This window comes from Rhincodon typus, chromosome 9, assembly GCF_021869965.1.
Source record: "Rhincodon typus isolate 14 chromosome 9, sRhiTyp1.1, whole genome shotgun sequence".
In the NCBI taxonomy this organism is placed as follows: Eukaryota; Metazoa; Chordata; class Chondrichthyes; order Orectolobiformes; family Rhincodontidae; genus Rhincodon; species Rhincodon typus.
The window spans coordinates 59,377,750-59,388,054 of record NC_063340.1 but is presented as its reverse complement, the minus strand read 5'-3'; the positions used below and the strand labels follow the sequence as shown (position 1 = coordinate 59,388,054).

General features: G+C 43.9%; 1 protein-coding gene across 5 annotated transcripts in view; it reads left to right on the top strand.

The window, feature by feature from the left end:
- Nucleotides 1-5,669: 5,669 nt before the first annotated feature.
- Nucleotides 5,670-10,305, top strand: part of LOC109912623 (transcriptional-regulating factor 1) — a 196,189-nt gene continuing 191,553 nt past the window's right edge. For 3 of the 5 annotated variants that reach the window (XM_048600960.1, XM_048600962.1, XM_048600961.1), the window contains exon 1: nucleotides 5,672-6,189. The gene's annotated coding sequence lies outside the window, so the exon portion shown is untranslated. Of the gene's footprint in view, nucleotides 6,190-10,305 lie in introns of all 5 variants that reach the window. The other 2 variants (XM_048600966.1, XM_048600965.1) reach the window with 2 other exon arrangements.

Sequence of the window (10,305 nt, the reverse complement as noted above, 5' to 3'; positions counted from 1 at the left end):
GGCTGGATAGGCTAGGACTTTTTTCATTGGAGCATAGGAGGTTGAGGGGTGACATTATTGAGGTTTATAAAATCAGGAGGGGAACAGATAAGGTGAAATAATAAGTCTTTTCCCTAGGATGGGAGAGTTCAAAACTAGGGGGTGTATTTTTGAGGTGAGAGGAAAAATATTTTAAAAGGACATGAGGGGCAACTTTTTTGTTTACAGGGAGTGATTCGTGTGTGGAATGAACTGCCAGAGAAAAGTGGTGGATGCAGGTACTGTTACAGCATTTAAAAGACATTTGGATAAGGTGATGAATAAGCAAGGTTTGGAGGGATATGGGTCAAGCACAGGCAGGTGGGACTAGTTTAGTTTGGGAACATGGTCAGCACAGACTGAATGGGCCAAAAGTTCTGTTTCCGTGCTGTATGACTTGACGAAGAAATGAAACTGGGCAGACCACCTGGCATTGACCTAGGCATTGAAAAAAACAAAGGAAGAAACAGCCCTGCAAAGTACTCCTTACTAACGTCTGGGTACTCGTGCCAAAATTGGGAGAACTGTCTCATGGACCAGTCAAACAACAGCCTGACATAGTCACATTCACGATATCATACCTCACAATGTCCCAGACACCACAATCACCATCCCTGGACATGTCCTGTTCCACTGGCAGGACAGATCCAGTAGAGGTGGCAGCATAGTGGTATACAGTTGGGAAAAGTTGCCCTGGGAATCCTCAACATTGACTCCGGACCCCATGAAGTCTCATGCCATCAGGTTAAACATGTGCAAAGAAACGTCCTGCTGATTTCCCTGTACGATCCTCCCTCGGCTGATGTATTCCTCCATGTTGAACAACCCTTGGAGGAAGCACTGAGGGTGACAAGGGCACAAAATGTACTCTAGTGGGGGATTTCAGTGTCCATCAACAAGAATGTCTCAGCAGCAACACTATTGATCGAGCTGGTCTGGTCCTAAAGGGCAAATCTGTTACAGTGGTCTGTAGTAGGTGGTGTGGGAACCAAAAAGAGGGAAAAAACATACTTGACTTCATCTTTACCAATTTGCCAGCTGCAGTTGAATCTGTCTGTGACGTCCAAGCAAGACCACTCAGTCCTTATGGAGCCAAATTGCTCTCTTCGCATTGAGAATATCCTCCATTGTGTTGTGTGGCACCATCACCATGCTAAATGGAACAGATTTCAAACAGATCGAGCAACTCCAGACTGGGTATCCATGAGGTGCTGTGAGTCATTGATACCAGCACAATCCACAACATCATGACCCAGCATATCCCCCAGTCAATATTACCTTCAAGTCAGGGGATTAACCCTGGTTCAATTGAGAATGCAGGAGGGCATGCCAGGAGAAGCACCAACCACATGTGAAGATGAGGTGTCGTCCAAACAGTGTCAAACAGCATAAGCAGAAAGTGATTAAATAAAGCTAAGCAATCCCACAATCGATGGATCAGAACTAAGCTCTGCAGTTCTCCTACATCCAGTTGTGAATGAATGATTGTGGACAATTAAATAACTCTCACTGGAGGAGGAGGCTCCATAAATATCACCATCCTTATTAATGGAAGAGCCCAGCACAGGAGTGCAAAAGATAAAACTGAAGCAGCAATCTTCAGTCAGAAGTGCCAAGTGGATAATGCCTCCTCCAACGGTCCCCAGCATTAGACTGTAGATACCAGTCTTGGGCCAACTTGATTCGCTCCATATCAAATTGAGAAACAGTTGGAGGTACTGGATACTGCAAAGGCTATGGGCCCTGACAACATTCCAGCAATTGTACTGAAGACTTGTGCTGCACAACTTGCTGCTCCTCAGCCAAGCTCTTCCAGTACAGTTATAGCACTGGAATCTACTTGACAATATGGAAAATTGCCCAGGTATGTCATGTACACAAAAGGCAGGACAAATCCAATGTGGCCAATTAACACCTCATCAGTCTACTCTCGGTTACCAGTAAAGTGATGGAAGGTGTCATCAACACTGCTATCAAGCAGCACCTGCTCAGAAATAACCTGCTCAGTGACTCCCAATTTGGGTTCTGCCAGGGCCACTCAGCTCCTGACCTAATTTCTGCCTTGGTTCAAACATGGACAAAAGAACTGAATTCCAGAGGTGAGGTGAGAGCGACAGCCCTTGACATAAAAGCCACATTTGATCTGAACGTAGCAACAAGGAACCCTAGAAAAACTGGAATCCATGAGTATTGGGGGCAAACTCTCCACTGGTTGGAGTCATACTTGGCATGTAGGAAGATGGGTGTGCTTGTTGGTGGTCAGTCATATATCAGCTCCAGGACATCTCTGCAGGAGTTCCGCAGTGTAGTGTCCTAGGCCCAACCATATTCAGCTGCTTCATTAATGACCTTCTTCCCCATCGTAAGGTCAGAAGTGGGAATGTACAGCACTATTTGACTCCTATACAGACTCCTAAGATCCTGAAGCAGTCCATGTCCAAATGCAACAAGATCTGGACAACATTCAGGCTTGAGCTGACAAGTGCCAAGTAACATTGGTGCTACAAAATGCCAGGCAATGACCACCTCCAAGAAGTCACAACCTAACCACCACCCCTTGTCAATGATATTATCACACTGAATCCCCCAATATCAACATCCTGGGGGTTACAATTGACCATTCAATGTTTTCTGGACTCGCCACATAAAAACAGCAATCTGCTCTTATAGCCAGAGGCTAGGATTACTGCAGTGAGTAACTCGCCTTCTGACTCCCCAAGCCTGTCCATCATCTACAAGGCATAAGTCAGAGTGTGATGGAACACGTTTGCCTGGATGAGTGCAGGTCCAACAACACTGAAGAAGTTTGACACCATCCACGACAAAGCAGCCTGCTTGTTTGGCACCACATCGACAAGTATCCGATTCCTCCATTACTGTTCAGTACCAGCAATGTATTCTATCTACAAGATGCACCCTTGAAACTCACCAAAGATTCTTACACAACACCTTGCAAACCCAAGATTGCTTCCATCTAGAAGGACAAGGGCAGCAGATACATGGGAGCACCACCACCTACAAGTTTTTCTCCGAGCCACTTACCATTCTGATATAGCAATCTATTGCTATTCCTTCACCTACGTTCCCCAGCCTACCCCCTCCTCTCTCTCGTTCTGAGCTCCCCTCCCCCTCCCCATTTCTGAAGAAGGGTCCCGGCCTGAAACATCAGCTTTCCTGTTCCTTTGATGCTGCCTGGCCTGCTGAGTTCCTCCAGCTCCACACTTTTTGTTATTGCTGTTCATTCCCTGTTGCGAGGTTAAAATCCCAGAATTCATTCTCTAATGGTCAACCAAAGAACGTGGACTGCAGCAGTTCAAGAAGGCAGCTCACCACCAACTTCTCAAGGACAGTGAGGGAGGGGCAATAAATGCTGGCCAGCCAGTGAAGCCCCCATCTGAGTGAATGTAAAAATAGGCAGCCAGTACAACTGCAATCTTCAGATCTACTGGCCCCGGTTCACGGACCTGAACCTTGTGTTCCCAAACACAAACCTCCCAGATTACTTCTTAAAAATTCTTTCACATGATGTAGGTTTCACTAGTTGAGCCATAATTTGTTTTCCATAACTATTGCCCTCACATGGGTAGTGGTGAGCTGCCTTAGAACTATTGCACTCCGTGTAGTACTCCCCAGAACGCTGTTATGAAGGAAAGTGTTTCAGGATTTTGATGCAGTGACCACAAAAGAACAGCAATATAGTTGCAACTCAGGATAGCTTGTGGCTTGGAAGGGAGGTTACAGGTGGTGGAAGACCTATGCATCTGCTGACTAAGTCCTTCTGGAAGATAGGGATTGTGTGTTTTAAAAGTACTGTTGGAAGAGTCTTGATGTGTTGCTACAATGCTTTGTGTTGATGGTACACACTGCTGTTACTGTGTACATCAGTGTTGAAGGGAGTGAACATTTTAAGGTTGTGGAGGTGTCAATCCAAGCCTCGAGCCCTTACTCCTTCCAGTCTGATTTTTGCTACCATTACTGTCCATCTTCAACACGGAACCATAATCCAACTCCTCGTCCCTGATACCTCTGTTCTCAGACCTCCTAGGCATCTTGGTATTCCCCAGTTTCCCAATTCCTGATTGGGTCTAATCCCCAAATTCACTGAGGTTAGCACTGTGCAGCATATCAGCTGCATTATTCTGAAGTCTGATATATGGTTTCTAGTCAGCCCTTTAACATCAATGTTCTCGTGTATGATATATCCTTGTACCCGCTTAATACCCAAAAATAGACACGCCCAAATTGTCACTGAGATGAACTCAAATACTCTAACTTGTCGGTTGGAGATCAAACTGAGCATTTTACTGTTATGTACAGTTTAGGATGGAATTTGTTTTAATCACTTTATGCTTTGCTTGTATATCTTCCCAACTCCTTCCTGCTGATGTGGACTGATGACTATTGTTAGCAACTTATCAAACTGATTTACATTTTAATTTAATAATAATCTAAGCCAAAAAACTACAGTTGGAGTTGGGCATTGGAATGCTCTGTCAAGTTGATGGCGAAATTTGCCTTTTCAGCAATTGTGGCACCTGCTGGCAACACATTGAATTTCTTTGGCGTTCAGCCAATTTTGATTTTTTTAAAATAAAAGAGGAACTGGTCTGAAGAGGCTGTGGGGGTGAAATTCAACATTGATGGTGATAGCAAGTAGATTGTCCACTCTACAGGCGATCTAACTTCCCTTTCCAATAACTCCAATGCAAAGCAAAATCAGAATTTCATCCCCATTTCCCTTTCTCTTGGTGCATATTCACAAACAATTTTCCTTCTGAGCAAAGGTCACCAGACCCAAAATGTTAATTCTGATTTTTTTCTTTACAGATACTGCCAGACGTGCTGAGCTTTTCCAGCAACTTGTTTTTGTTCCTGCTTTACAGCGTCTGCAGTTCTTTCGGTTTTCAATTTTCCTTCTTCCTTTCTTATCAGGAACTCCAGAAAAGTCATTGGACTTGAAACATTAACTCTTTCTCATACCACAGAAGCTGTTAGGCTGGCTTGATTTCTCCAGCACTGTTTTTATTTCTGATCTCCAGCATCTATAGTATTTTGCTCTCAGTTCAGCTTGTCAGTGAAAACAATCCTGATTCACCCTCCCCCAATTTAAGTGACCTGAGTTTAAATTTGGTTCTTCGCCTCTTTCAGCCGATTATGTTTTCCGGGTGGAATGGGGAGTGTGCTCAATATGGCATGGGCTGGATGGCCCTTCATTTTTCAAGTGGTTCAAGTTCTGAATTCTGAACACTTTTGCTCCCTCACTTCCAAACCTGAGGCCTTCCTGACAAGTTTGGCTCAGGGATTAGTAGATCAATTCTGTGAACTATTGGAAAATGTTTATATTGGGGATAATTTACACGAGGTCTGCTCCATCTTGTCTTTAAAAAAAAGCTTTGCAAGGTTCCTGCAAACCCTGAAGCCGACTTTGGCTGGCTTTGGCCATTCTTGTGTTGAGCAGAAACCCCTTGCAGAAATTCCCAGGCATGACACAAGTCATTTTCCACACCTCCCACAATGTACAGTTGGAGTCCATCATTGCTTTCAACGTAGGAACACTGGACCACCTGTTCTCCCTATTGATAAATTATCGACTCTAGGACCCAGAGGAATGAGCCTTGGGATGTTGCAACGTGTTGGAGAAGAGGCAAGGCTGGGCACCTTTACTTCCTGCTTTGCGAGAGGGGAGCCCTCACTCCAATATCCCGGCGAAGAAGGATCATTATTATTGATTGAGCCTTTGCTTCAGCATCCGTAAAGACAGTGTCTGAGCTGTGCCGGCTGCACACAGTCCCCGAGATTTTGGCTGAAGGGTGGCGGCTCGAGCTGTTGTGTCGCGCGCAGGAAGGCGGCCGCTCCTTCCGACGACATGGGGAGGAGGGTGGGACGGTGAGGGAGGAAAAAAAAACTTTGCGAGAGCGGGCACGGTATTCTGCTAAACATGGCCGCACGGTCTTGTATGTTCAGGGGATGCCATGCACCGGACTGTACAGGGCCGAAGTGCCATGCCTAAGTGGAGACAGGGGAGGGAGAAACTTTCTTTTTAGTTGCAGAACATCAGCTCGTTTGGAGAAGGAACAAATTTAATAAAGTGCAGACCCAACTCCGCTCGTCTGTCGGGGAGGGGGGTTTCGCTGCGTTGCAGAAAGGAGCGACAGGTTTAAGCGCAAAAAGGTAGGTGCAGCCTGAAAACCGTTTTGCATTTTTTAAAACGTCGCTGGAAGTTTTGTTCCCCTTCCTCCGCTGCAGGCTGTCGGTATGCAATGAGGGAGAGGCCTGCTATGCAGTACTGCTGGTTGCAATGGTTTAGAAGTGCATTCGGAGAGGGGGGGGGGAGGGAGGGGGTCAGAGAGACAACATTTACCTGAGTGATTGACAGGTCTGCTGCTGTCAGCAGAAACGTTCCAAGGGGCAGACTTGCCCAGGAAATGGCAGATAACAGCCGGCACTCTCCTTTGGGTGCATTGAGTGGGTGTACTTTTTTGTTTGAATCGTGCTGAATAATTTACAAATGTCAAAGTGTGGTAAGTGTCCCATATGTGACAGTGAACGTCATTTTTGGAGGATAATGGATTTTTCCCCCACCCCATCCCATTTGTCTTTTACTGCGGTAGTTATTGCACTCTGGAAGGGGCGGGAGTTGGAGTGTACGGTTCTCATTGGAGTTGAAAGCAGAAGTTCGATCCTCCGGCTTGCCACCGGCGTTTTTCAAGTTGTTGGTTTGTTTTCAGAATGGGTGCTCATGTTTTAAATGAAACACGAATGATGGACGCCCGTGAACTCTGTAGCTGAGCGCACCATTCCTATCTGATGGGGTGGACACGTGAAGCGCACTTCGCATTGTTTGGGTGAGGCAAATGCAGGTGTACAATAAGGTCATTGTTCACTCGATTGCAACATTGACTGAACTGCATCTTTGTAGAAGTCATCTGGAAAGAAGTCTGCGCAAAACCTGAAAGCTTGCTGCAATGATGACCCTGTATTAAGGGTAAAAAAGATGCGAATCATTGACACGTATGACTAACTATAGAGATCCCAGTTTTTCAAAAAAAATGATATTTTATCGGATTAAAATCTATGCAAAACAAATCTCAAACGAGCCAGTAAAAATGTACACAGGAAAACTGAAATATTTAAGTGCAAGTGTATAATGATGTCTGATATTTTTGTCTGCAGGGGAACATTTATATTCCATATTTTTGTTGCCTGTTTCAGGGAACACGCATGTGAGACAATAACTGAAAATATTGGAGAAACTCCTCGGGTCTGGAGTCATACTGGACTCAAAACATTAACTGTCGCTATCTCCACAGGCGCTGCTAGACCACAGTTTTTTCATCATTTTAGACTTCCAGCATACATTTATTCTGCCTTTGTTAAAAGGAATGAGAGATTGGGTTAATAACACACAGAACCATGGATGTTGGCAACCTGAAACAAAAGCAGAAATCGCTGAAGAAACTCAGCAGATCTGGCAGCATCTTTGGAGAGAGAGTTTATGTTTTGGTTCCAGCGATACTTCTTCAGAACACCGAGATATTGAGTTAGAAAATCGGAGCTAACGTTTCGGGTCCGGTGACCCACGGAAGGGTCTGAGTTCTGAGGAAGGATCACCAGATCTGAACCACTAACTCTGATTTTTTCTTCACAGATGCTGCCAGACCTGCTGAGCTTTTCCAGCAACTTCTGTTTTTGTTCCTGATTTACAGCATCTGCAGTTCTTTTGGTTTTTATGAGATGTTGGGTTACTTGTTAAGAAAGAACATGGGAACAAATATAGGCTGTTCAGTCCATGAAACTTATTAATTTAGATTATCGTTATGTATTTCAAGTTAAATTAATTAGCTTGCCTGTGTTTTGGGTTTTTTAGTGCACTTGCCAATGGAAGATTTTAATTGATCTATCTGATGTCACTCTTGAATGGCCTAGCTCTAAGTTTACTGTTATACAGAAAATTAGAAAGTAACAGCAGGAAGCAGTCATTCAGCCTATTCTACCAATTAGTTGGATCGTGACTAATCTTCTATGTCAATTTTCCCACACTGACCCCATATCATTAAATCATAAAAAGTAGGAGCATCCAGAGGCTATTTAGTGCAATGTGGAATTGAATAAGATCATGGCTGATCTGATTGTGGCTTTAACTTTATTTCTTTGTCTGCCTTCTGACAATCCTTGAAATTATAAGTAGAAAGACTGGCTAAAATATATCTCCATTTTGGACACCTGTCACTAGAGGAAAAAAAGGTAGATGGACAGAAAAGATCAATTTCTTTTTATTGTTAGTGATAGAGAATCTGACAGTCATCCCCTTGCTGTTCACTGACATCACCATCACTGAATCTTCCACCATCAAAATCTTGGGGGTTACCATTGGAAAGATTCTTAAATGCACCAATGGTAACTTATAGGAGAAGGTTAGAAGTTAAGAATCTCTCGAAGAGTAACATACTTCTTGACTTCCTGAAGCTAGTCCACAAATTTCCAGGTACGAGTTGGGAATATGATGGAATACTCTCCATTGAAGTAGATGAGTGCATTTCCGGTGACATTGAAGAAGCTAGATCTGGAATTAGGCAATGTTTGATTGGCACTCTCTCCATCATTTTCTTCATTCACTCCTTCCAACAGTGCAGAATGGGAGTAGCATGCACCATTGATAAGATTCACTGCAACAACTCAACAAGCCTCCTTCAGCAGCAGCTTCCAAACCTGACTTCAGTCATATGGAGGGACAAGAACAACAGGTTCTCCTCCAAACCACACAATATTCGGACTTGGCGATATTTCTTTGTCTCATCAAAATCCTGCAGCCCTCTTCTTAACAACAGTGTGTATCTACAGTTGGAATGCAACAAATCAGGAAGTTGACTCACTACCACTTTTGAGGGTAGGTGATAAATTGGTGGCAACAACCATATCACATGAACAAATATTAACAAAAAATCTTCACCACAGTTAACTGTTTTCGAATATAAGCCTAATCTGCATGATCTCACTTCTACGATTTAACTCTGTATCATTCTGGTGAGTTTGTGCAATACTGTTCTTCATGAGGGATAATGGCCAACATTCTGGCTTTGATATGTTATTTCGTGGCCCAGAAAGCATGGGGTCAGACCAAAATTCCTGTACGTGCAGAAGTGCCCATGGTTACTGAGTTCTGCTTCTATTTTGTAGGCTTATGGGTCACTTTTTGCATCCTTGCAAGAGCCATGATGATAAGTAATGTGCTCACCGTCGTCCTTTCCCACAGAATGCAACTGAACATGGAAGAACTTGCATTCACGTAGCACCTATTGTTTATCTCCATTTACGTAGTTGTTTGATTTGTGGTAATGCAGAGAGTTGCTGTACTTTTCTATGGCACACTGGTACTTTTCTTAACAAGTAGGCACTTTACGTCTGAGTGAGCAGAGATATTGAATTTGAATCTTTTTTGTTTCTTGCTTTACATTTTCCTCCCAGCGTGCTTGACAAGAGTGAAAATATCGACTTCTGGCGCACAGCACTACTCCACTGGGTATGGGTTTCTAATTGTCATCTTGCACCAGATCAAGGTTTAATCCTGATTAAACTTACTTGAAAATGTACTTACAATTTACAGTTTACAACACTTGTGATATTAGTTATATACTAGTTTCAACAACATTGGCATCACAAACAAGGATTGTTGAACAAGCTGTTGGTTCTTTGCAAAAAGGCTTTGCATCAGGCCTGCTTTAAGTCAGCACGTACATGAGTTGAGGGATCATTTAGTATTCTGACGATTGCACAAATCACACTATTGCTAACAGCTGCTGGTCCACTTTTATTTTTGATCACACGTATACAGCCAAAAATGTAATCCTAGCTACCTGTACAAGAAACTAATGAGTAACAATGAAAAGCTCAAGGAGCTGAAATTAACTTGCAGATTACTGGAATGCCAGAATGTGCTCTTCAATATTGCATGATTGTTGACTGTTTCACACTCTCATTTTTAAAAAACAAGATCCTGAGTGCTTGGGGCTAAACACATCTGTCATTCTTTAGAGATAGTAAGAACTGCCAATGCTGGATCCGGAGGCAACACCGTGTGGAGCTGGAGGAACACAGCAGGCCAGGCAGCATCAGAGGAGCAGGAAAGCTGACGTTTCGCGTCGGGACTCTTCTTCAGAAATGGGGGAGGGGAAGAGGGCTCTGAAATAAATAGAGAGTTGGGGGGGGCAGTGATAGCAGATCGGTCGAAGAGAAGACGGACCGGTCAAGGAGGCGGGGATGAAGCTAGTAAAGGTGACTGTATGTAGG